The sequence below is a fragment of the Pogona vitticeps genome, chromosome 2, assembly GCF_051106095.1.
Source record: "Pogona vitticeps strain Pit_001003342236 chromosome 2, PviZW2.1, whole genome shotgun sequence".
Taxonomy (NCBI): Eukaryota; Metazoa; Chordata; class Lepidosauria; order Squamata; family Agamidae; genus Pogona; species Pogona vitticeps.
The window spans coordinates 133,528,097-133,556,047 of record NC_135784.1 but is presented as its reverse complement, the minus strand read 5'-3'; the positions used below and the strand labels follow the sequence as shown (position 1 = coordinate 133,556,047).

General features: G+C 42.6%; 1 protein-coding gene and 1 long non-coding RNA gene across 3 annotated transcripts in view; one reads left to right on the top strand and one right to left on the bottom strand.

Annotated features, from left to right (window-relative positions):
• CYGB (cytoglobin) overlaps nucleotides 1-27,951 on the bottom strand; it is a 132,169-nt gene that overhangs the window by 76,062 nt on the left and 28,156 nt on the right. The gene's annotated exons all lie outside the window — the stretch shown is intronic.
• Nucleotides 111-27,951, top strand: part of LOC140704551 (uncharacterized) — a 52,456-nt gene continuing 24,615 nt past the window's right edge. Inside the window, exon 1 of the long non-coding RNA XR_012083801.2 lies at nucleotides 111-27,648. This is a non-coding gene — a long non-coding RNA (uncharacterized LOC140704551). The remainder of the gene's footprint in view (nucleotides 27,649-27,951) is intronic.

The following is a 27,951-nucleotide window of genomic DNA, read 5'->3' as shown; positions in this document are numbered from 1 at the left end:
TGTGAAGATGGTAATAGAGGGGGGTGAGTCCACGCCCTGGCCCATGACTTGTGTTTTCTTCAGGCTGATTGTTAGTCCAAAGTCTTGGCAGGCCTTGCTAAAACGATTCATGAGCTATTGGAGGTCTTCAGCAGAGTGGGCAACAATGGCTGCATCATCGGCGAAGAGGAAGTCCCGCATGCATTTCAGTTGGACTTTGGTCTTTGCTCTCAGTCTAGAGAGATTAAATTGCTTTCCATCTGATCTAGTCCGGAGATAGACACCTTCTGTTGCAGTTCCAAAGGCGTGCTTCAGCATGATAGCAAAAAAGATCCCAAACAGGGTCGGCGCGAGGACACAGCCCTGTTTCACTCTGCTTCGTATGGCAAAGGGATCTGATGTTGAGCCATCAAAAACTACGGTGCCCTTCATTCCCTCATGAAAGGACCTGATGATGTTGAGGAGTCGAGGTGGACATCCAATCTTGGGAAGTATTTTTAAAAGGCCATCCCTTTTCACTCATTCATCCATTCACTCATTCATCCATTCTTTTAACATGCCATCTTTTCTAAAGACTGGGACCTGAGGCAACAGACACTATAATTAAATACAGATTTACTAAAACACAAAGTTACAGGTATTAAAATATAATTAAACCATTAGACAAAACGTAAGACTTATTTTTAGGTGAGGTCTTATTTTCGAGGAAACAGGGTAGGGACCTGTCTCCTGATACCCCTCCCCTGTATCTGGGGGGGAGGGGCAGAGGCTGTTAAAAAGGGAAAAAATATATGTAACTTTTCAAAGCAGCAGCTGTGTTAGTCTGCTTGTGTGTTCAGCATGCCTAATAAAAAGAAAAAGAAAAAAGGTGTGGCACCTTAAAGAATCACAGGTTTGTTTCAGTGTGTGCTTTTGTGGACTACAATCTGTTTGAGGAAGTGGATTATAGTCTGCAAAAATTCACATTGAAACAAATCTGTTAATCTTCAAGGTGCCCCAACTCACTTTGTACTTGTAAATAAAACATTGTTTAGCTACAAAACATTTTGGCTTCCACCCTTCCCCAGTAACACAACTGGGAAATGAACACAGAGCGAATGTGACAGTCTTAAGAATGTACAGTCAAGGAAGAGTTAAAAGGAGTATGGCATATGTGGAAGGGTACTATCACTATCTGGAGAGTATATTAAAGAGTATGTGTGGGTGTGTATATTAAAGGAAACCACAGCATTCATTTTGTAAGACCTGTGAAGGGCTGTAAATGACACAACCATTTGGAAGGCATTAATTTGTAGGGTCATCATAACTCAGAAATGAATAGAGAGCACATATTTTCTAGATAAAGTCTCCAAGGTGTTATGGTGTTTCATTTGTAAATATTCACATCAGGTATTGCATTTTGGGAGACAGAAGATGGCAGCTAACTACCAACCTTCATGGAACAGGAGCTCATTTAAAACTCTGCCTACAACTGTCACATCCTGAGCATGTGTGAGTGACCAACAGCACCCCCAGGACTTCAAGGGGCAATGGCTGATAAAGGCAGAAATTGGAATATTACATTTAAAAAATAAACCTGTTGCACTATTCAGTATTTCTCAGAACCAAGGTTGTCACTGTAACTACTGTTGCTCTAATGGCACAAATAATAGGCTGTGTTGTACATTGTTAATATGTTCCACTGTTGTGATCAAAAGGCCAGAGAAAATACAGTACGGGGGAAACTCTCTGGTTCCCTCTACTGGCCTGTTCTGATACTGCACCCTCTACTGGCCTATTCTGGCGCTGCAGAGCAATAAAGCTGTGCAATACTTCCCCTGTCACTTACCATCTGAGGTCATTAATTCACTTGATCAGTGTAAGTTGGAAGTGAGTTGATAGCAGAAAACAATGATATTTACGATTAATAAAATGTGAACAATTCTTACCAAAATACCTCTAAAATGCTTTAAATGCCTTTACAAACTACTTTTGAAAACAACTAGGTGTTTATTATTAAGTAAATTGGATGTTGTTCTGTATACCTAAAAAATAACTCTGTAGTTACTAATTCCATTGTTACCCTGAGAGTTACCTCCAGTAATTGAAAATACTGGGTAGGATCATAACAGGCTAGTTGTCAAACTCAAACACACACCCCCAAGTACAGAAAACTGACCTCAGCAGCTGCCTGATTATACTGGAGGCTGGTTCTGAACCTGTAAGTGGGAGCTGCAATGAATTATTGCTGTGTATCCTCAGCTTCTCACAGGAATGTGCTGGTTCAGGCTTATAGGCAGCAAGCCATGACCTCCTCTGATATATTTTAAGCTAGTAGTTCCCAACCTTGGGTAACCCAGTTGTTCTTGGACTGTACCTCCCAGAAGCCTTCATGACCAGCTGTGCTGTTCAGGGTTTCTGGGAAATGCAGTCCAAAAACACCTGGATTATCCAAAGTAGGGAATGACTGTTTTGAGCTATTACAGGCTTCAGCAGCCCTATTCTTTCTTCTGGAGCTGAAACAGTGTACATCCATTTATTTTTATTTTTCAACTGATATGTTAAATCTACGACTCCTGGAGACCATAGAGCATGCTTATATCTCATAGGACTGTTTTTTTTTAAACTGTTCCCCTCAAACATTCATTTCTTGTACTTTTGCATTACCAAAGCATGTTTCTACTGTATCTCCCTCTTCTCTATTACCAGCCCCATTTTGAGTCTACTGCAAGCCACCTAAATTTATTCTTAGTGCAAGTGACTTCCAAGACAGAACAAATGTGGTCATCAGAAGATTTAGGTGTTTTTACAAGAGGATGAAGCAGAGAGAGTGAATGGAAACAAGGCCGTTATCTGCTCTATTGAGAAGAAAGTGTCATCATGATCTTCCATGCAAAATCACCAAGAAATGGCCATTTATTCTGGGTTGCTATAGAAAGGCTAGGTTGGAGTATGATATCTCAGCAGGGCTGAAGAACATTTGGCACATCTTATGGCAGACCAAGGCCTTTACTCGCAGGAGTGCGGCTAAAGAGGAAGGACAAGGTTGACAAGCTAAATTTATTACTTTTAAAGGCAATGCAATGCTTATATGCTGTGAAAGTTGCTATAATTATCTTTTGCTAAAAATGTGTATTACTTTTTAAAAATGGGTGGTTTAAACTGAAAATAGCTCAGCGGTTTAAGGCATCTGGCTATGGAACCGGAGGTTTGGGAGTTCGATTCCCCACTGTGCCTCCAGGGAAAGGAGTCAGCCTGTGTGGCTTTGGGCAAGCTGCACAGTCCCGGGGTGTCCACAAAAGAAGGGGAAAGAAACCAGTTCTGAGTCCTCTCTACTCAGAAAAGCATGGAAGCGGCCATCATAATTTGAATCAACTTGACAGCACACAATTATTATTATTATTTAAACTGTAAAACTCCCTTTACACCCTCTAGTGGCCATATATATATGAAAATAAAATAAAAACAATGTGGGGTGGATATCAGTGCCCAAGGGGTTCTCGGGCATTGTCAAAACAAGGCAGAATTGCTCCCATGCCCCCTAAAAGGCACAAGGGGACCTTTTCAGCAAATCTGTTTATATACTGTATATAAAAAACCTGGCCTCCAAGGCTGGTGTGCCACAAAAAGGCTAGTTGGAGGCGACACATGGCCCATCCTCAGACTAAATGAAGATAGACAATTGCTCTTTCTAATGAGAAGCCACCTCCTGCAGACTTCTCTCTATTCCAGATGTCACTTGGCAGCAGTCCAATTGCTACTTAGTCCAGAAACAAGCTGCATGGCCTTTGTCGTATCTTACCCTATTCTATCTTCTAGGGCTGTTATGTGGCTAAACTATATAGAAACACATATAAATAGAAGCCACCGTTTTTTTTTTAAATGGGATGTGTGTGTTATATGTCAAACTTAAAAGGTGAGTCAAAACTACCTTCACTGCAGCCAGAAATTCCAGGAGAACCATTGTACCTATTTTTACTAACACTTAGAAGTAACAGACTCTAGAAAGATTGTGTCTATAAATTTCAATGAGCATATATTTTTCCCTTGACTGGGGTCTGCACTAGATCAGTGATACATTTTGTATCATTATCCATGAGAATGAATGGAAAAATACAATTAGACATGCCATCTGCAACATAAGGGGAAAAAGATAAATTTTAGGTTCAATTAATTGTTTTTGTTAAGGTACAGTACTGGTTTTAGTCTGTTAGTTTCTAGTTTCATTCGGAAACAAGCAAGAAAAGTGGTTTTTTTTAAAGATGTGTTTCTGAAATGCAAATACTGTAAAGGTGAAGAAGATAGAAATGTTGAGAGAAAGAATGTTGGCCTCTATCATATGACTGGATTTGATATGTAAGACTAGAGACTTCAAAACCCACAGATTTCTTTAAAAATAAAATAAAATAATTATTGTATGGTTAAAAAAAATAAACAAGTGGCTCTTTATTACAGCTATTGAATACTTAAGTGGCCTGATTTATGATTTTTGGGTTGTTTTTTTAAGGTTGTTTTGCCTATAATGTTGGTGAAATACTGGTGCAACATCTCTTATTTGATTGTGAGTAAAGAGCCCCCTTTCTGGTCACTCACCATACGGGACAAGTTTAGCTTCTTAGAAAGCTAATGAAAGTTTGCCTGCCAGTTTAAAAACAACAATTTGGCAATGTTTTTGTTTTTCATTCAAAGGTATGCAGAGCTGATTACAGAGTTAGGGGTTTACAGAGTGTTACCGCCAGGCGGAGTCCAGCTATTTTGTTATCAAATTCCAAATTCTGTAGCCAGGAAATTCCCTACTAAAAGCATTTTTTCACTATTGTATCTATTTTCCTATGCCTCAGTCTGCCTTCTTCCAAATTAACACAGTGGGATGGGAGGAACTTTCAAAAGTTAAGAAAGTAATATCGCACAGCAAAATAACAACAACGAACAGAAAATACAGTATGTCAGGCTGTATGCATGCGTAAGCTTCAGTCCATTTATGGTCTCAGTGGCTAGCCAACTCAGGTTTGCTAAATTACCTTATTATTACATTTGAAATCTTAATTTTTTTGGCATAGGTGCTTTTAAGACAGCTAACAGCAAGATAAAATCACCTGGGGGGAGATCAGATAAGCTCATTTTTTGTTGACTTTTAGTGCAGTTTGGTACACCTTGTTTTCTGGTGATTACATGTGATTACTGAGAGATTGCTTGCAAACATCCTGCCCCTTTTGCAAGCAGTTCTGTTCCCATCTGGTGCAGTACTAGGGCCCCATTTTTGTGTGTGTGATTGGGAACATTCCTGGATGATCCCTTTCTGCAGTTTGTATGGTTGCTTAATTCTCTCCCAAATAGAGCTGTGGCCAACATTCTCTTTGGTGACAACCCTGTGATGTATGCAATGGATTGTGACAGTAGAAAGGACAGTAGAGAAACCCTCTCTATTTTTCTCTTCTCACACTTAAAAAAAATTGTCCTCAGTGATGCAGCGCTATTTCAGATATGAGGGAGTAGCCTTTTAAATGTAACCTGGTTCACTCCAAATTCCCCCTTTAGATGTACCCTAAGTCAACCAGTAAAAATCAGTAGGCTAGAAGAAGACAAATATAACCAATCAATAAATAAGATAAAGTGTAATACTGTATTTTCAAATGGCTTTAAAAGGTTTTTTAAAAATCTGCTGAGTACAAAAGAAAAATACAACATATATTTGTAGATGAAAACCTATTGAGAGATGCATGTTCCCCTATACCTATTATAAATTAATTAAAATATGCATTTTCCTAATCCTTGGACAGATTATGTGTACATTTCTGAGAAGCATGGTGAAAGTGTGCAGTGGCTTATTCGGATGTACATTAATTGCTAAATTCATGTTTCACACAAACATTCAGTGGCAGGTGGAGGAAGCTGCTTTATGCTTCATTTGAAATCTAAATGAAAATTAATTTTCTCATTTTCTAGAAGGATTCTCATGGACTTTGGAACATTTAATCCAAATGAATATCTCCTGCAGTGCATCTACTCTTCTGTGGTATGTCTTCTGTATGAAAAGTCAATAGCTGAATGGAATTGAAAAATGGGCCAGGGACGTTTGTGGATGGATACAAAGATACATGTAACACCCCCTCCAATATTTCTCAACCTTACAGCCCATATCTAATAAATCAGCTTCAAGCCTACATAAGTAGTATAAGGGACTAGCATTCATCAAATTAAATTTGACAGGTGCCATGCCCCTTTAAGGCAGGACTAAGGGGTCAAGAATCAACCCTGGCATTGTGTATTCATTCAAACCTTGCAACTGTGAAATATTTTAAAAATTGTTTTTAGTGTGGCATGGCTGTGCACACGTGGTAAACGTAATGAACAACAATACTCAGCACGATCAATCATGAGGTACTATTCATTCTGGACATAGTGTAACAACTGAAATCATATAGATCGTATATCACCATCATCTTAGGAGTGCAGAGCTCAAAGGTGACCCTATGGATCAAATCCAGCCCGTCAAGGAGGCACTGTGAGGAATCAAACTCCCAACCTCTGGCTCCCCAGCCAGATACCTAAACCATAGAGCATGCCCATTTCATGACAAAATGTGTACAGTAGGTAGGTGGTTGTTTGATTTCTGTACATCTTCCAGTGGAATAGCACAGGAACCTGTCTTAACAATAGTACTTAAAATTAATCAACCAGTTGCACTTAAGTGGGTCAAGGGGGAAAATGTTAGGTGCCTGGATTATGCAAGCAGGATATCTTTACTAGAAAAAAAAAAATTCTGATCAGTTACATAGAATTCCATAGCATTTCTTTAACGGAGAAACAAGAGATGCAAACTAGGAGTTGGAAGGATGTCTTTCTAGGAGATAATGATCAATTTTACACTTCTGTTACTTCATCTTTCAAACAGCAGATGCCCAATCACTTAAAGAGCTGAATCTGATCTGATGTTCCATCTTAATCATTTCATCTATGTAAAACTATTAAGGACCCAGGGAGAGGGAGAAGTCATTTGGCAGATGTATCAGCACTGTGTAATGAAAAGAGGTTCAGATTAGGACAGGAGAAACCCGTGTTCAGATTCCTGGTCACTCATTCTCAGCTTCACCTATCTTACAGGTTTGCTGTGAAAATAAAATGGGATGGGGGGGGGAGCACAAAAACTCCATGGATGAAAAACCAGATGAGATAGCATAACATAAAATATTTAACTGAATGGAGAAAAGGTCTGGGAAAAACAGCATCTTTCAGAATATCTTTCCAAATGAGGAAGCTATTTATATAGATCTGTGCACTTAAGTAACCACCAAAAATGCAGGTGAAATATGAGGGAAGTTTTTTAAAATGTAATATGAATTCCACCCACCCACACCCATAAAATAAAATAAACATTGGCAAGCCAGTCTTAAAGAAATAAGTGATTTTTTGGAAATACATGCTTTAACAAATTAGTCTATGGGGTTACTCAGCCAACAAAATTTGATCCAGCTAACAGAGAAGGAAATAGCACAAGAGACTGTTTATGAAAGAACATGTAAGACTGTCCCCGAAATCACGGAAATAAATGAGGAAATACTGCCTGCAGTTGATTGCCATGACAATAAACCAAAAGCATATTGACGATGCTCCAGAGAGCTAAGGGAAAGGCTTGTTTCTCAAACTTTGTTACTCATACTGCCTAAACAAAGAGAAGATGCACGGCAGTAGATACAAATGATACGAACTGGGAAAATAATTGTATACCGAAAGAAAACCCGGTATCATTACAATCTGTCAAGGCAGGCCCAACAACATACAAACAAAACCAAACTCTAATTGATCTGGATGAGAATTTCTGCCAGGGCTCTCATGGCAACTGGAGGATTTAGGAACAGTTCTTCTGACCGGGATATTTCAGAGAAAGATGACTGGTCGTACTTCATTCCCCAAGGCAGATTACAATCTGCAGGGGTTTTTTTAACAACACATTCACCACTGTTTAACAAACAAGAGTTAACACAAAATATGAGAGGACAACACTCCAAATAACACCGATCCTGCTGCCGTTGCAAAAACAGACAGCCAAGCAACACTCATCATAGAATGATAGAATAATTGAGGTGGACAGATGGTTGTCCAATTTTCTCTTGAATGCCTCCAGAGCTCAAGCGCTCACCACCTACCAAAGTAATTGGTTCCACTGTCGTACTGCTCTAACAGTTAAGAGGTTTTCCCTGGTATTCAGCCTAAATCTAGTTTCCTGCAGATTGAGCCCATTATTACGTGTCCTGCACGATGGGATGATCAAGAGCAGATCCTGCCCCTTCTCTGTATCTCCCATCAGTCTCCTTTTCTCATCACAACATGGATCAAATGTAGCAAATTATCTTGGCAAGCAAATTAGCACATCTGACTGAATTAAATCTGTATTCCAAAGACACATTAAAAGGCAAGCCATTTCTTTAAAGGACCTTTAAGGAACTATTAAGCTAGCCAAATAGCTCAGTAGTTTAGGGATCTGGCTGTGGAGACAGGAGTTGGGTGTTCAATTCCCGACTGTGCCTCCAGGGAGCAAAGGATGCCCACAGAAGAAGGGAAGGGTGAACAACTTCTGAGTATTCTCTACCTTGAAAAACCTGAAAAGGATTGCCATTAGTCAGAATTGATCTGACAGCACATTAAGGAACGATTAACTCACCAAATGAACAACAACAACAAAAACAAACCCCAAACCTCTCCAAATTGCAATTTCCTATAGTTGGAAATTGTTGGTAACTGAGTGCAACTTTCTCAAAGAGGCTTTAAGATGTCTGTAAAAACCTCATTGTCTTTCAGAACGCAAATAAAATCATTTCCAGTAACAGTAACTTTTGCTATGGCTATCACAAGTGTTAAACATCCTGTGCGGTTCTACTTGCGTCAGCTGATCTTGGACAAATATATGTAAGCACGTCCAGAGGTAGATATTTTGATCCAGTTGTGTGAAAGCCAAACAACCAAACCAAACAAGGAGACGCGAATGTAGGAGAAAGGAACATAGTGTTACTATGACTAGGCATCCATTTCTTTGTTCAGGAGGTTAATAGCTTAGAGGTTGGTTAGTGCTCTTCATAGCAGTTAGCTAGTTGATTTCTTGATGCCCCCACATCCCTTTAATCCATTGAATGGCAAAGTTAGCCAGAGCTTGGGACAGGCGACTCAAGGACTAAAACATACTTTCAGATAAATGTGGCTTTCCTGCTCTTACATCTCCTCTACCCCCGCAACGTGATGGATAGGTTACCTACCTGTAATTGTAGTTCTTTGAGTGGTCCTCTGTGATTCACACTCTGGGTCATCTGCACATGTGAAGAGCCTCATCAGAATAGTCTAGAGTTTCTGTGATCAGAAAAGATACAGTAGTACAAGCCCCCTCCCCCCAGTATATGAACCTTGGCGCCAAGGCTCTCCCTTCAGTTAAGTCAATCGCCACTTACGAGTAAGGGCATGACAGTGGGGAGGCCAGGTCGGGATGTGTGAATCGCAGAGGACCACTTGAAGAACTACAATTACAGGTAGGTAGTCTGACCTTCTTCTTTGTGGCCTCTGTGAATCACACTCTGGGTGACTAAAAAGCTGGCTTACCCAGAGTAGGGTGTCATACCAAGGTAGAAGAAAGTATAGCACATCCAAAAACTGCATCAGACTTCTGATGACCGTCTAGCCAACAGTGATTAGTAAATGTGGACGGCTGCAACCATGTAGCAGATGTGCAAATCTCATGGAGGGGAATTCCTCGTAGAAAAGATGTGGATGCCACCAATGCCCTGGTAAGAGTGTGGGCGAAGAGGCTGTGGCACAGGAAGGTGTGCAAGTTGGACAGCAGAAGCAACCCACTTGGAGAGACGCTGAGAGGTGACCTGGAGACCTTCCGATGGAGGCTGGCAGCTGGCAAAAACTCTAATTAAACACAGAATTGATTGATTGATTGATTGATTGATTGATTGATTGATTGATTGATTGATTGATTGATTGATTGATTGATTGATTGATTGATTTGATTTGTATCCCGCCCATCTGGTGGGATACATTTTGTGTGAGCTATATAGAAAGCCAGAGCCCATCTCACATCCAAGGTGAGAAGGATATGCTCTTGAGAAGTGGATGGAGATGGCAAGAAGGATGGAAGAACCAGTGGTTGACAGAGGTGGAACTAGGAGACAATCTTGGGAACGAATGAAATGTCTACAAAATGTAGAACCTTGTCAGGGTGGAACTGGAAATATGGGTAGTTGGACCACAAGGCTGCAAGCTCACTGGTGCGTCATGCAGAGGTGACTGCCACGAGAAATGCGGTCTTAAAGATTAGGAGACGGAGGTCCGTCAATGCCAGGGGCCCGAAAGGGGCCCTTGTAAGGTGTTGAAGGACTAGTGTCAATGACCACTGAGGTGGAGGAGAGCGTGTATCAGGGTAATATGTGAGTTAGCCCTTTAAGAAAATGCTTGAGAGTAGGATGTCTGAAGAATTTTTAGGCTGGAGAGGTTGGTGGCTAGTGTGCCACAATGGCAGACAGATATACTTTAAGTGATGAGAGTCCCTTGTGTTTAAGGTGTAGAAAAAAAAAGTAGGACAATGTGGAGAGAAGGGTTAATTGGCGACTGTACTGTTGAAGAAATGAAGGATTAGAATTTTTTTCCATTTATACATGTAGGCTCTACTGGTCGAGGGTTTCTTTGCATGATGAATAACATTCATCAAGGAGGCAGAATCGTTGATGCCGCAAGATGAAGCACTGGGAGATCTGGGTGGAGGATCTGAGCCCTGTTTTGGGTGAGGAGGTGAGATAGACTGGGGAGATGGTAAACCTCAGAAGACAGCTGGTGGAGAGTGAGAAACCAGGGTTGTCGTGGCCACCACGGGGCTACTAGAACAGCACTGGGTTTTTTTCTTGCCGGAGATGGATGACCACCTTGTGGAGGAGTGGGAATGGTGGGAAGAGGTAGGTCAGCGTTTTGGGCCAACCTCTGATGAAGGCATCCCCAAGGGAGCCCTTGTCAACTCCTGTGTGGGAGCAATACTGTTTGCATTTCCGGTTTGTTGTGGATATAGTAGGTTGATTATGGGTGTCCCTCAATGAGTGCGGAGGGAGAGGAAGACTGTTTGGTCTAGTTCCCATTCATGCGCTTGGTGTTCTTTGCAGCTAAGAGTGCCAGGTTGTTGTCATGGCCGGCTGCATGAAATGCCGTAAGACAAATGTGGCGCAAGAGGCACCACTCCCAAAGGTCGACAGTGAGGTATACGAGACTTGGAGAGTGATTGCCGCCTTGTTTGAGGATGTAGTACATTGCCGTGGTATTGTCTGGGGCTATCTGGACCATTTTGCTGCAAAGGTGATTTTTGAACGCTTTGCAGGCCTTTATGATGGCTAGTAGTTCTAATTCGTTGATGTGAAGTACTTTCTCTCTGTGTGATCACCGGGCATGGATCCGGAGGGATCCGCAGTGGGCTCTCCAGCCAGTAAGGCTCACTTCTGTAGTGACCTGTACCCATGGACAGGATTGCTGGAAGAGTCATCCCATTGTCAGGTTTTGTGTGTGGGAAACCACCACAAGAGTTGGGAGGCACGTTCTGGAGTGACAAGTAAGAGGGCAAGTGGCAGGTCAAACATGGGTTGAACAGGCCAGAAAGCATGCCTGAAGGGATCTCATCTTCAGGTGGGTGGGCAGAACTACAGAGATCATTGAGGCCATCATGCCGAGGACATGTTGAACTGACAACCCAGAAACAAGTGCATGAGGGGTGAAGGTGCAGAGTAGAGGGAGTAAGCTGAGATGTTTGTCGTCAAGGAGAAATGCTTGAGCTTTGTCGGAGTCCAGCTAGGCTCCAATGTAATGGATATGTCTGGTAGGTAGTAGGGTAGATTTTTTTGAATTTTTACTGCGAGGCTGAGATCTCGAAGGAGGGTTTGAATGAAATGGATGTCTCGCTGTGCTTTACAGCAAGAGTGAGCTATGAGAAGCCAGTCCTCGGTATGTACTGGAATATTTGAATGCCCTGCAGCTGGAGGTATGCTGCTATGGGGATCCATGCATTTGGTGAATCCCCGGGGGCTGTGGCGAGCCTGAACAGGAGTCTTTTGAATTAGTAGGCCTGGGCCCCTAGCTGGAAGCACAGATAAGGCTGATGAACTGGGTTGATGGAAATGTGGAAGTAGGCATCATAAGTTGATTACCGCAGATCAGTCGTTCTTGTGGAGTAGCGGAAGACTAGACTCAAGGGTAAACATTTGAAATTGGGTGGTGGTAATGTACTGATTTATGCCTCTGAGGTTGAGAATTGGGTGGAAGCTGCCATCCTTTTTGGGGACAGTGAAACAACAAGAGAGAAAAACTGTGACTGTATGGCGCAGAGGTACAGGTTCTATGGTGTCTTTGAGTAATAGGAATTGTATTTCCCTTTGTAGAGTTAGCAACAGAGGTGTGACAGTGTGCAACAGTGGAAGAAGCTGGTGGAATACTACGCGGTATTCCCGCTCTATGATGGAAAGGCCCCAGGCATCCGTGGTGATGTTTTTCCATGCAGTTAAGTGTCTCCAAAGAGCAAGGGGAAGGGGTGGGGGTAGGATTTAGTAGCAAGATCTCGGCTGATTTGATGTAAAAGTTGATGCTTAGGTTTGCGGTCATGGCGTTTCAGTGTAGTTTTCTGCCTGGTCTTGGTGTGGTAAGACTGCTGTTTGTAGTAAGCAGCACCAGTGGTTTGCCTTTGAGGTTTGTGTTGAAACCTCTAATAGGAGGTGTAGGAGCGACACCATTGTGTGCGTTGTGGGCATTGTTGGTACGTGGGGTTAACTCCCCAGCACCTGGCAGCTGTACGTACATTCTCAAGAACGTAATCTATTTCGACATTGAAAAGGCTGACACCATCAAAGGTCTTTGATATGGGTGTGGGCATCCTCTGAGAGGCCAGCTGTCCTAAACCAGGAGAAACAGTGAAGTGCTACAGAGGTGGCCATAGACTTTGATGTGGCATCCACAGTGTGGTGTGCTGCCAACATTTGTTGTTTAGCCTTCTTGCTGAAAGGTCTGTGCTAGAACCCTCTTATCATCAGGCAGTGTGTCAATGAGAGTAGACATATTGTCCCATAAGAAGTGTTGGTAGGCACCCATAGCCCCTTCATAGTTGGCAACTCTCATGGTAAAGGCAGCTGAGGAATAGAACCATTAGCCCATTGGGTCTATGTGCTGACTGTCCTTGTTAGGTGGAATTAGGTTTTGTCAATGTCAAGAGCGGGATTGTGAGGCTTTAACAAAGATGGAATTAGGAGCAGGCTGTTACTGTAGAAAAGTGGCATCAGGATTGAGAACACGATAGAGGTTGTCAATACGCCGGGAGACAGCATGAGATGAGGCTGGCTTAGTCCAAGAACATTTAGCTATCCTAAGAAGAGAGGGAAGCATAGAGATGTGGAATGCTTTGGTATTGTCCTTCGAAATCGTATCGTAAAGATGGTCCAATGGTCCAGCAGTGGATCTGTGAACCTGGAGCTTCAGAGACTTAGCCATACGAACCATTAACTGGGCATAAGTCTGAAAGTCCTCCGCTGTAGACGGTGAGTCTGGATCTGCAAGATCGGAGTCCGGTGACATTAAGAGCACCGATGGTGTTTGAGGTCTCGAGCCTTGGTCAGAAGGATGGGCGCTGTGAAATAAGTCAGTCAACATCAGTGTCAACAGGTTGCTCTGCCTGATATTGGGAATTGTAGGGTTGTCGATGTTGAATTGTCCATGTCGAAGGGACCTCCATAACAAGTCAATATTGAGGATCATCGACATTGATGAGGTTGACACGGAAGCAGGCTCTGATAGGGAGCTTGCGGAGCCTGGTGTCGATATCGAAGGACCTGCTGAGTTGGCAAGGGCTCTGATGGACCGCATTGGATTACTATAGAGTAAACTGACACTGGTGATGCCGAGAAGGACAAACTGTGGATGTCATCCAGCTGCGGAGGAAAATAATGGCTTGTCAGCACCGAGAAAGTGGCCGGGGCCACGGAATATTTTTCAGATCGCCAAGGCTTTTTTGGCGCTGATGGATATGAGACTTTTGATTAAGTCTGGGTGATGCTGGAGGTGCAATCACTTCGATGCCGAAGGTTACCTTGTAGGAATGAAACGCTTGGATGCCACTGACATGCCGGGAGAGGGAGCTGGCTGATATTACTTGGCAGTCATTGCGGTAGGGCACTGATCGGGCCAAAGGGCTTCCCAATGATGGTGCTGGTGGTAAGCAGTGTCCGTGCAAGGCAAGCAAACGTTTTCATAAGGTTGGTGCCTATGTTTGTGTGTTGGAGGCTGAGGTGCTAGGCCCACAGAGGAAGCTGGTGGGATTCTGTGCAGTATCCCCGCTCTATGATGGCACAGTTTCAAGCTGTGCCGCAGTGTCATAGACAGATGAAACAGCCTCAGAGGACCGACTCACTTGGGGATCTAGAGAACTGTGGAGGACTGGTCAGTGGAGAAGTAGCCAGTTGGTCAAAACACTGATCCCATTCAGGGGACTGGGAGGGATGAGGCGACAGCTGATGGGCTAGAGGAGCAACTTCATTGGAGAGGGATCTGATGCAGACAAGGTCTCAAGACTTGGAAGGTGGCTGTGAAGTCAGTGTGGAATTAGCCTTGGAGGGCTTCAATTTCTAGGACTTGGCCTTTTTTGGTAGACGAGTTTCAGCCACCGAAAGCTGGTCAGTTGACACCTTCCGTTTTGTGACTGAAGGTTTTGATGTCGATGGAGTCAATGTTGAATGTTTGGTCTTGCAAGGCTGAGCAGCAGGAGATAGGGCTGAAGTCAACGCCGAAGGGGCCCCTTGTTCTTCAGAATGGGAGAGGGTGGCCAATGGACATTGTTTTATTGTTTCAGAAATGGCCTTGTCCATGGCTCTGGCATGAGGCATGGGTGTGCACATTGGTTGTGTCGTAGATTTGCCTGGCTGGAGGGACTGTTCCCAAACCTGAAGTTTTTACAGTGGGGGCAGGAATAGGTTTGATGAGCCTGAGCAAGACAAAAAAAAGAGGCACTTAGCGTGTCCGTTGGAAAGAGGGATCTTATTATTACAGACCACGCAACATTTAAATGGACCTGAAGGGGCCAAGAATCAAAGACGGGGGGGGGGACAGGGGGGAATGGGACTTTGGCCTGAAGGCCGAAGCAAGTAGTTAGGTGAAGAAAGAGTAATGAAATAATAGGAAAATAGTAATAGTTTTTTTTTCAAAGAAAAACTCACAGAAGCTACGAGCAAGGCTCTCAATGCAGCAGTTGAAGAAAAATTGAAGGGAGAGCCTTGGCGCCAAGGTACATATACTAGGGGGAGGGGCTTGTATTAATTATCACAGCTCTAGAATATTCTGATGAGGCTCCGTGCTTGCACTGATCACCCACAGTGTGATTCACAGAGGCCACAAAGAAGAACCACTGTTAAATGGGATTCTGAGATTAGACATTCAAAGAGAGCTGTTGAATACATTCCAACAACAATCCAAAGGACACACATTCTTCTCCTTTTAATGTACTGTATTTTCACAGTTACATATTTTTTTTACCACTTGAGGGAACATTCCTTCTAATAATGGATTTCTCTCAATGTGTGTGCTGGCACTCAAACTGATTAATGAGCGGTATCTGTAGGTTTGTAGAAGAGGAAAGAGGCAATGAGGGAAACTGGTAAACAAAAGTGTAAATAATCTGAAATTCAAATGCCATTTAATTGTATCATATTAAACAAAAAGAAAAAAGAAAACATTTATACTCCATGCCTTTGCAGAAGAGGTTCTTCAGGTAAGTGTGACTAAGGTTGCAACCTTAATTAATTTTGATTGAGAACCTGGACTAACTTCCTTGGATAGCGATTGGGCACGGTGCTGAAGTATTTCTAGTCCTCTTTTAACAGCTGTGCCCAGAAAGTTGTTGGGGGGGGGCTTTTTTTTTCCATGGCAGTTATGCTACAATGTGCCATGTGCTTGTTCGGGACTCTATTACATATCAGCATGAAACTGATGACTTAGAGACCTGAAGATGAGGTACCACCAAAATGCTGATGAGACTCCATGTATTTTAATTTTATTTAGGTAACACCATGCAAGTACTGTACTGAACTAGTTTCTGGAATCATGCATGGACTGACAAGATGCCATCGTCTTCCAGGTAGTAGCCAACCATAATTCAAAGTTCTGGTTCTTAAATGCTTCGAAGCCAGGAACTTGCCAGATTACCTTATCTGCTTGAGTCTTAATATCATCAGTGGAGGCTCAAGTCACCTCCACCTCTGGAGACAAGATGGCTGCTGGCTTATACATGGGACCTTTTTTGATGACAGCCCCAGTATTTTGGAGTGTTCTTCCCAGGGACACTTGCTCAGTGTCACATTTGGCACCTTTTTGTGTCATGTGAATACACTTTTATTAGCTTCAACATTTTAGATCTGTTGAGACTTTTTTAGATCTGGAATATCTTCATTTTGCTTTATATGACAATTGTTTTAGAGTTTTGACTTTTATCATTGTAATTTGACTTAATCATTGAGCCGTATATTTGATAGTTTGGAAGATTTTTTCATTGGAACAATGTGTGCTAAATATAGGCAATAAGTGCGCGCGCACAAACACACATTACTAGCCAGAGATCTGTCATGTTCTTTTTATGGGTAAGCTTTTGAGGGGCTTTATAGCTTAATACCAGCACTTGAAACCATCTGCAGGTCTAGTGAGGGACACACAATATGGATGTAATATTTCTCCTACTAGCCAATAGGATTTCTAACTCTGTATTTCATACAAACTAAACCTTCTGGACTATCTTTAAGGGAAACCACACATACAACACCCAACAGGACATTGTGGATTGTGGGGGCAGATCCTTGGAGATCAAATGCTGTTAAATTGAATACCAATATAAGCCCCCCTTCTTTTGTTATGCATGCACACACAGACACACACACCACATGATGTTAGTCTAACTTTGTGCTCTTGGTTGAGTAAATGTTGTACGGGCAAGATGGTCTAAATCTTCCATATGAGCCTACCTGACAGTTAAGATCTAGCCAGGGGGCCCTTTTGAAAGAGCCGTCCCTTAAGGAGGTAAGGGATGGCTTGTAGACAAAGGGCCTTTTCGGCAGCTGCCCCCAGACTATGAAATGCCCTCCTGAGATTTGTCTGGCGCCAACGCTGATGACATTTAGGCGCCAGATCAAAACCTTCCTGTTCCAGAAGGCTTTTAATTGAAACATTTATCAGCTGTGGGTCCAATGGCGATTTTTAGAGTTTATATTTTAATTGCATTTTAATTGTTTTGACTTTTTATTGTATTTTAAATGTTGTAAGCCACCCAGAGATCTTTGGGTAGTGTGGGCAGCATTTAAATCAATCAATCAATCAATCAATCAATCAATCAATCAATTAATCAATCAATTAAATTATGAGACATGCACTAAATCTATTTGTTGGTATCTGTGACTTCTAACAGTCTGGGAGAAAGTTCCTCGTATTGATTTCAACTCTCATTCATGAGAAACATACGGGTTTACCAAAAAAAAAAAATCACATTTAAAAAGCTAATGTTTTCCTCATCCCTCCTGCCATTTTTTCTACAAGCACAGCCTCCCCCTCCCACATAAACTGTATTGTTCTCTTCAAGTTTCACAAATTGCCTACAGCCCTTTAAGCTGAAGCTAATTTTATCTTATTCACATCTCATCAGGGCAGCATCTCTTACGAAAGTGTATGTACACAACACAGTTTTAACACTTTAACACCACTTATACCAGTGGTGGAAAACTGCAGTGGGCCATGGGCCAAATTTTGCCTCCAGCCTCTTTCACCCATTTAAAACACACAAACAAATAGGAAGTGCCTGGAGAGTTACTACCAGTTTTGGAAGGGCTCCATTTGAGAGGTGGCAGACTCCGAGGCAGCCGCTGAAGCCCCCAAATTAAAAGCCCTCACTAAGTTTCCAAGAGTGAAAATACTGCAGGTCGCTTAGAGTAAAAATAGAGCAGAATATGGGGTGTGGGGTGGTTTTTGTTTTTTTTGCATTTTTAAATTTGAGGGGGCCCTGGGGGGGGTCTGTTTAAAAAAAGCTCCTGGTGCTGCATGTGAACCATTGGCCACATGATACCCAACCCTGATTGATACATTAATGGGTCCCTCCTGTAAAATTCTGTCATTTATATTTCCTGCCATACTATTGTCTCCTACAGAGCTTGAGCGGACTCCTCTAAAGTAAACCACCACAGAGAATTTTGAGCGCATCACCAAAACTGCCAACCCACGGCAGTCAAAATGGCGCCAAGCAGCCCAAACGTGCTCAGTATAAAACTTCCTGCTTGTGCAACACGAGTGGCTGACTCTTAGCGGCCTCCTCGGGCCTTTTTGAAAAGCTATCTGGAAGTGTTATGGGTAAGATATGATAGAGATGCAACAGAGGCAGTGACTTACAGTAATTCGTGCCAGACCACCCATGCCTTACTAGCTCAGTGAGGTAAAGACAAACCGAAACACCCGCCCATGGCTCATGTTATTCTCTCATTACCCCTCCTGTTTCTTTTCTGTCCAAATTCCCCCTCCCCTTCTCCTGGATGTTTCCCTTCTTGCCCCCCCCCAATCATTTATCTCCCTCTGCCGCTGTTTATCTCTCTGGCTGCCTTTCCGAGAGTTTTATAATCAAGGTCTCTGCCTCTGATTGTCACTCTCTACCCCCCCCTCCCTCGGTTTCCTTGTGCTCCCCACTCCCAGCCGCCCTGCCCCGCTTTCTGTCTCTCGCTTCCATGCTTTGCCCCTTTAAAAAGCCACCCAAGCATGCTCTGCCAAGGCCGGGCCCAGAGTGGATTGGAGATGACAAGAGCCTGACCTGCCGCTTGTCAGGGAGCAAAAGGATCAGAGGCTTGTCAGTTTCAAACTGCTTGGGAGACAGCAGACGGGAGCTTTAGCGCAGCAGCTCAAAGATCAAGCGAGTTTGCACGCCATCCTCCTTCACTTTCACTCACTGGGGCTGAAACAATTTTGTGGGCAATTACAGCCATGCCATAGAGCTGTACTGTATTGGCAAGAGCGGCTCTGGGAGTTGGAGAAGGGGAGACGTCCAACTTCCAGAAGGCGGCATTTCCCCACCGCACTCTACTCACAAACTACCCATGTATCTTACGTATACTGTACTGTATAGACAATACAGTTAACAAACCATTAGAAGGAAGGTTTCCTTAAAAGGAAAGGGTTGTTGCTTTTTGTTTTGACTGGTCAGTAGCAGGGAAGTATGGCGCTTTTTTTGCGTTTCTGATGAGCTCTGAAAGACATGCACATCTGCTGGGATAACTTTGAGAGCTTTTAGTCTCAAGAGCCACGGTGTAAAAATCCCAAACCTTGCACAGAGACAATTGAGGCCCAGCCTCACAAGAACTGATAATCTCTTCTAGGTAGTTAATCAATTTCTGGCCTTTTTTCTGCACTGTCCATGAAGAAAGTGTGCTAAGAGACTAAAGAAATGCATTTCATCCACAAAAGCTAGCTATTTGTTTTATTTTTGTAGTGGTCCCGTTAAAGCTATCAACTATTCTTGCATTTGTTAGAAAAGAAAATGCACATTTACAATGTGATTTGACCTCTAGGCTCTCTTTCCTTTACTCTGTGAGTGCTTCTTTTCTTGCCTTTCCTACGTGAGAATGTTTGTCTTCCATTTTGTCTCTTCTCGCTAGAGCAGCCTTCAGACATGGAAGTCTGTTAAACTGGGGTTTCCATTTTTTCCTCTGGCAGATTCCTCTTGGAACAATAACTGCAGTGCATGCAGTGCATAAAATGCCGTAGGTATATCTGTTCCTCTTGCTGCATTCTTGTGGCAGGAAAAGGGTATATTTTGACATTCTATTGATTGCAGAATCAATCAATAGAATGTCAAGAGATCTCCAAAGAGAGCCCCCTTTGGAGATCTCTCCTCGATATTGGCATGAATTAAAAAATGAATCACCAAAGATTGCTGATTAATCAATTTATATTCATATGAATCAATGTCCCCGATGAATCATGAATCAATGAATGTTTAGCGATTTTTGATTTGTTGGTTTATTTGGCTATAAAACTATATCTCCAATTTTGGTCAAGATTAGGTTTCCCCAAGCCAGCTACTAAAGGGCACATTTCTTGGGGGACCCACCTTGTGGGTGTATATCTTGGATGTCAGAAACCCAAACTTCACCAAACTTGCCAGGCTTATAGAAGAGAGTCAGGGGAAGCTTCCCTGGGAATTTAGTATCTCTAGGTGCTTTGCGGAGGCACTGTATAGGGTTTAAAGTAAAAAAATGAATAGACAAATTGATTTGTTGATTCCTCAGGGGGAAAAAATCATAACTTCATAATTTATCAACCTTGATGAATCACAAATCAATCAAATCACAAATTTTTCTCATTTGTGCTCATCCTTAATGTTTGCTCAGGGGGAAGGTTGGCAGCTGGTAGGCTGAGGACTCAGCAATGTACTCAGGTCTAATGTGTCTGTTTTACAAAGACAATCTTCCCTTTGACAGCATCCTTTGTTGAATGATTGGTCCCACCCAATCCAGTGTAAGACTAGAGGGGGAAATAGCTTGGACTGGCTCCTCAACAGCTGGCTACTGAATAGTAGATTCAGCAGATAGAGAGGTCACTTGGCCACAGTCCCCCCTCACTTGGTGATGAGATGTTCTACATTTCTCTTTAACATCAAGGCCAACAGAGAGTCTTTGAGACTAACAAGCTTTATTTGGCATAAGCTTTCATGGACTGCAGCCCCATTTTTTATGCCGCTGAAAAAGGGCTTTGCAGGCCATGAAAGGTGATGGCAGAGAAAGCCTATTAGTTTTAAAGGTGCCACAAAACCTGTTATTGATTTTGTTGCAACAGATCCCAGACCAGCATAGCAGCCCTTCAGAAAATTTCTATTTTTTAAAACAATTGCTTCCAAATTTGCATATATATTCATAAATGAGGACATGCAGCCCTCTATTCTCTTTTCAGTCTGTTGGGTAGAACAGTCAATTGGTCATTCTACCCAATCCAACACACAGTCTGCTCCCACTGGCCTGCAGAAAAGCTCAGTTTGCCATGTTGTCTACATCCCATTTTATCTTTGGAGTAGCAACTAGAGGACCAGGTACCACCCTTCAAGGGTCTGGATTTGGTTTGAGCGCTGGCAGATGCTGTTTCTTGACTAAAGTTTCCATCAGGAAGAATAAGCTATCGAAGTAGCTACACCTTGCCTGAGAAACAGATTAGATATGTTTCATTAAATCCACTAGACAAGTACAGCCTTTTTGTAAAGCAGAGCAAAGATGAAGCAAATGTTAAGTTCATTTTGACAAGTACATCCCAAGTCATTGTTGGCTACAGCATCTTGTTGAGCTATGTTGCATTAAGGCTGCTCCTTAAACAGACTGGAAATACCTTCCAGTAAACAACAAGCATACCTTGGACTCTGTTTTGGCTCCAGTCTCCCAGGATGAATCCTTAGTGAAGATGAAGAGCAAGGGGGATAAATATAACATAAAGGGAAGGGGGGAAAGAGAGGCTAGGATGGTAGGAAGCCAACTGCAGGGAACTGAGCGTTTTTTAATCTTTGGCTCACAACACAGCTGCCAGAAGATCATTTGATATTTCGACCCTCATCCTTTTTACAGCCTGTATGTACAACAGCAATTTCCTTTGCAAGTTTGGTGCCTTAACAGAGACAGGTAAATAACAAGATTATGCTCCTTGCTGTGCACTTCCTCTACACACACACACTCCGCCTTTCATTGAAACGTTGCTCGGTTTGAATGTGGCAAGAAGCTTGGAGAAGCCAGGTGGCTAATATCATATTCATGTCATCTTGTGTTTCGCCCTGGCACTTGAAGCAAACACTGTCAAGGATTCCAGCTCAGGTTCAAAGCCAGGCCTGTACTTCATATTCAGATCATGCACCTAATGCTCCCAGAAAGAGTCACAAGTTCATATCTTAAAAGCTGGCTTTTCATGTGCTCTTTGGTCTCTCAGGATCTAGAGCAGGATGGATGAGCTAGGCAGGTCACGTGACAGGCTTTTGAACTAGAGGTCTCTTAGTGTCAGTCAAGCATATTCGAAATGGATCTGTTCTTTCTGGGCTCAATGTTGTTTCATGAAGTTAAGTTTACTGAATGCCAACCAGAAGCAAAAATACTGTATAGGTATTCAGCTACTTCCAAAATTTGTCCAACTGAACTCAGGAGGAGATCTACTTGGCTTTCTTCATTCCAAACAACATCCAATGCTCCACCCAGCCTCCTGCTGCATGTATTGTGTGCTGTCAACTCAATTCCAATGTATGATGGTTTTCAAGGCAGAGAATACACAGAACTGGTTTAGCATCCGCTTCTTCCAGGGGATGCTCTGGGACTGTGCAGTTTGCCCAAATCTGGCTCTTCTTGCAGGTGGCACAGTGGGGGGTCGAACCCCCAGCCTCTGGCTCTGCAGCCAGGTACCTAAACCACTGAGTTATCCAGACAGCTTCCTGCTGTATTAGGGCTTATAAATGTTTGTTTATATTAATAATAGTGATCAAATAACTTTTCACAGCTCAGGATTTTCAGCATCTCAAGACTCAGCTGTATGAAAATACTGTAAGCTGACATTCCCAATCACTGGGTATTTGGATCAGGACCCCCCTCTCCCTTGCCCAGTCCAAGTCCAAATAAAACCAGCCATTTAGTTTTACAATGGTGGATGTTCGGTTGAATGGATTCTGAGTATTTCAGCTTAGTCCAAAAGTTTTTGGCTGAACAGAGATTTAAATGCTGGGGGTGGGGAAACCCAATTCAAACACAGTCCTTCACACAGCACTGTCTCTGTTGAGAAACAAAAAAAAATAAACAGGAGTAAATTGGGTACAGGCCAATTTTTGCGGCCTTAGTCAACTAGTCAGGAAAAGGTTCTCTTGCTTTCTTGTATGATTCTTACAGAACATCTGCAGTACGACTCTAAAACCATTTAACTATCATGGCTTCTTCTCAGAATCATTAAGAACTGCAGTTTTGTAAGAAGCACATATCTCTGAATCAGGAAATGTTCAGCATCATTAAAACAATTACTCCCTGAATCTTTGGTGGAAGCTTTGACGGTTATATTGATTTGAAGGTAAATGACATACGCTGTACAGGTATCATGAGACACCCTGTCTATAACCTTTTGCTGCTCACATCTGCTAGTGAAGCCTGTGTAAAAAAGGCCTGCTTCATAGCCACTATCCACTGTTCGCTGAACCCCTCTTCTTCCCACAGCTCCTCTGCAACAGCTGTTCATGTGGCATGTAACAGAACATGCTAAAAACATCTGGTCTTACCAGCCCCTTATTCCCGATAATAAGCTTGTCTGAGTGTGCCCTTTTAGTTTATTGCTATGGAATTTAACACTTGATCCATGTACCAGCATTGCTTTTTGTGGCTTTTACCATCATCTCAAGAGTCATCAGCCTTGCCCTACAAAGCAGCATATTACCACACCGCCTACAGAATAAAGCTACTCATGAGGAGTTGAGGCTACTTTTGATTTAAATGTGAGACGCCACTTCCCCTTAAAGTAAATTTGCTCAAAAGAAGGTTCATGGAACTTGAAGGAAACAATTGCAGTTAACAGCCTGAATTCCAAACAGACAATTCCTTTGCTTCAACATATGAACCAGACCATTCTTTGGACAAAGAGGACAACTTCCTAGTTAGCAGGCCTGTAGCGAAGTCAGGTTAACAGAAGAGGGAGGGAGGGGGAAGCAGCCATTTTTGAGAAGAAGAAGCTGGCATTCATCCTGGAAATGAAAATGAATGGGGCACGCAAGAAGGATAAGCCGAACATGGTGTGGAAAAAGAGGCAATGTCAGAGTGTCCCAGCTAGAGTATCAAACTGAAGCCTAGCTTTATCTATAAGAAACAATCCAAAAAGCAAGGTTTTTCATCATTTTGGCCTTGTGAGGTATGTTCAAGTGAGTGACAGATATTACTGCAGTTGGTTTGATTGCAGCACACTAATTACCTACATTAATTTAACTACCCACATTAATTACCCACATTAATCAAAGTACAAATATCTTCCAGAATGAGACTGCATAGTTGCACTACTACAGACTGCTAGATTAGCTTGCATTTTATTCTTCCAGAAAACACTTGTTTTTGCTGCCTCTTCCTTCAGCTGTACTTTTTGGTAAAGAATACCACCAAACTGGAAAGGGAAGAAATATAGCCAACAGCAGTTGGAAGCGAATTACAAACCTTCCCAAGATGAGGGCAGAAATAAAACACCATGAGGAATATGAGACTTGACTGTATCTAAGAGAGTAGCCTAAGCTTTTCCTGACAGATGATACCCTTGACCGGAAAGTATAACAGAGGGGAGAGGATGTAGAGCAACTGGTGATCCCTTATACCCACAGGAAGAGAGCTCCAGAAGGTATCCATGATGGAATGGGTCACTTTGGAGCAAACAGGACCTTGAAATTCACAAGGAAGGCATTCTAGAAGGACCCAAGCAGTAGAGCAGAAGTACTGCAGCTGTGAATGCTGTCTATGAAAGAAAGCTACGGTGGAAAGAGCAGTTGGATTAATTAATATTAAAATATATGCCACTTTGGAACTCATTTAAAGAGACTTTCTGGCCCTTCAGCCTGATGCGACAGGCATCAACAACATTTTGGTACGTCAGGCAAAAACCACAACAATTTTTAAAAAAAGAAAACCAAAAATGTTGTAGAAACTTAAAGAAGCAGACTTGTCCCCAAAAGCTCACATTAAAATACTGTGTAGTGGTTAGTCTATGAGGTGCCATGTTTTCATCCTTTGTTTTGTTTCTGCCTGACATGCTATCACAGACTGACATGGACGCCTCTCCTAAAAACATTTTGGTAGTCCCTGATCACTTCATTAAATATGACCAGACGTATCCTTGTGGAAAAATTTGATAAGTCACTAAGGATTCCCGAGAAGATTTCAAAGTGACCAAGGGGCAAGCTTTGAGTCAGAGCTGGTTATAGAGCTGAGCAAACTTGCTGAGACCATGTCATCCATTACACCAGTGGTCCCCAACCTTGGGCCTCCAGATGTTCTTGGACTTCAGCTCCCAGAAATCCCGGCCAGCAGAGGTGATGGTAAAGGCTTCTGGGAGTTGTAGTCCAAGAACATCTGGAGGCCCGAGGTTGGGGACCACTGCATTACACCATATCACCCTAAAGGAAAGCCTTTTGAAAGATTTAGCTGTACTCACCTAGACATGTTGGGGACATTGGAAACAACTAAGAAGACTAACCAGAGAAAGTACATAAAGACAATCATTATTGCCTATTGTTTTGTGTTTTGGAATAAAACTCAGGGGACACAATAAAGTAAGTCACCAGAATTATGTGACAGATTTAAAACACAGGTTATGTCATGCTTATGACATGGCCTTCAAAGAGGGTGAAAAGTGCCAGCAAGCCAACCAAAGGAGATGGGATCCCAAAGTTACAAAACCCAACATTGAACCAGGAGACGGAGTCTCTTAGTACATAATTTGAGTCACAGGGAATGTAGAAATTGTCTGGCAGATGGGAACCAGTTGTACACACCGTTTTTTTTTTAATCAAATGAATGAAAATCTTGCAGTATACAAAGTTCAGGGAGAAGATGGTGACGGTCCTATCAAACTCTGCATAGGAATATGTTAAGACAGTGGATTTAGTTTTTCATTTGAAGAAGAGCCAGGTGCAAAGAATCCAAAAAACCCTATTAGCCATAGAATGAGGCAGAAAACTAGGAATACCATGATTCAAACAAGAGATGAGGAGGAAACATCACTGGAATTGTCTTATCCAAATTTAACTTTTTGGCAGGAAAATGCAGACTAGTTCTTACATTTGAGGAAGATGACATAACTTCAAGTCCTCATCATGAGGAGACTCCAAGGGAGATGTCTGAATCACAGGGGTCTGCGGCTGTTGGTCCTCTCAGCATGGCAGTTCCTTCAATAAATTCAAATGAAAGCAAAGAGATGCTCTGTAGCTCTCGAAGAGTCAGAACCAAGCCAGCAAAGTTTAATTGCATTTACAGATACAGTATAAATACACCATTTAAAATTCCATCCTAAAGATTTACTGAATATCTGCTGGAATGGCAGTATTTTAATGTGGAAAATGCAACCCCTATGGACTATTTGGTTCAGCCCAATGGGTGGGGAAATCCTAGGAAGGGCCTGTGGTTCAAGATCTGAGTGAGAAAGATCAGGGGAGCTGAAGACGTGGGAGCTGCTGCTCATCCCCTGGAGGACGACAAGGCCCTCGCCACCTTGCTTTAGGTAGTAGAGTTTCAATATGTTTGTGCAGGAGGGGAACTGGAAGGGTGCATACATGTAACAATTCTATGTGTTTGCATTTGCATTTGAATTTTATTTTAGGACTTTAAAAACTATATATTTGGAGCTTTATTTTTTGCATCTCTTACCTCAGTGAATAAAAAAATAATAATTTGGGGCTTTGTTCCCATTTGGCTCCAAAGAAAGATTTGTATTCTTCCTTATTTCTTCAAGCAGCTCCTGCTCTGGTGCTGGTGAAAAGAACTTGGGGTGTACAAACTGTTATATATGAAACACATTTTTAGAAGTGACACAGGAAGGGCTGGAAGGCAGGCCGGGAAAGAATAAGTAGACTCTTGACAATGTCAAAGTAGTACCACTGTTGTGTGTCCTGTCAGGGAACCACAGCAGAAAGATCCAGGCAAAAGGGAGAAGCAAGAGAAGGCTGTGAAGCAGCGTCTAAAAGATCATTTGGCTGGCACAGACCAGAGAGGGATTTACAGATTATCAAGTGACGGTGACAGTGGCGGGTTGAGAGGAAAGATGGTATTAGAAGAGCTGAGAAAGCTAGTTTTAAAAGACATGATGACAGAGAGAGGGAGACGAATCATGTAACCAAGCGGTGGCGGGGGGGGCAGGAGTAATAGCAGATGGAGGAACTCCTAAAACTGTCACCGGGAAGTTCTCTTCTTCAAGCTGAATAACATATCAGTGGATAATTTTTTTTCCAGAGAAGTGACTTTCAAGGAATGACAGGCTTATTGTAATGGATTCATCTTCTTCTCACCTATCCTTTCATTTAGCATTATAACTGATTCTGTAACATTGCAAGCCTATTTTTTAAAGTAAAGAACCACTGGTCTCAAGACTGTATCACTTTCATAGCCTTCCTGGTATCCTCTGAAAAACTCAGAACTATTTCAGAACAAATAGGAAGGAAAGATTAGGATCTGTTGTGCATGGGAGAAGCGGGGTATGCGCTCCCCAGTTTAGAAGGCAGCTGCCTTTATGATTCACGGCACAAAAACAGCAGGAAAAGCCCACAGGCATGGCTACCCTAGCTCGTTTTCTCCAGAAGGCTACTGAAGGCCTGCGCCCTCGTTTCCATGACCACTAATTACCTCTTATCCCACTCTAATCTCTCCTACCACAGTCATGAGATCTCTCTCGGGTGACAGGGAAGAAAACAGCCTCTTTCCCTCAGTGGCTTTACCTGCTAGTCCCCATAGCCTAGGGCCTCTGTAGTCACTCTCAGACAGAAGACAGCAGAGTTAAACTATTCTTTGCTTTTCAGATAGCTCAAGGATGCCCCTGGTCTGGTAATGGGGAAAGAATCATGTGCACTACCTTCTTGGTCATCTCCACCCTGCTTTTTCTGCTGCGGCGACACTTCTTCAACAAAGTTGAACCGTATGTCTGTCCTTCCTTCACTGTAGAAAAGTTTGTGTGGCAGCACATCAGATATAAAGAAAGGTCTTCTGCTTCTGTAGGGAAAGTGTCTGTTTTTTAGTAGTAGCAGCAACTACAGTAATAGAAGTAGAAGTGGTAGTAGTAGTAGTGTATGCTTTCATAAAGATTAGATGTGTACAGATAGAATAACTTTTGGGGTCAGTTTTGGGGGAAAAAAATCTAAACCATGGCTGTGTTTCCTTCTAACCTCTGTGTTCCTTTGATTGAATTCTCCTGCGTCTCATGAGCTCAACAAGGAGGAGT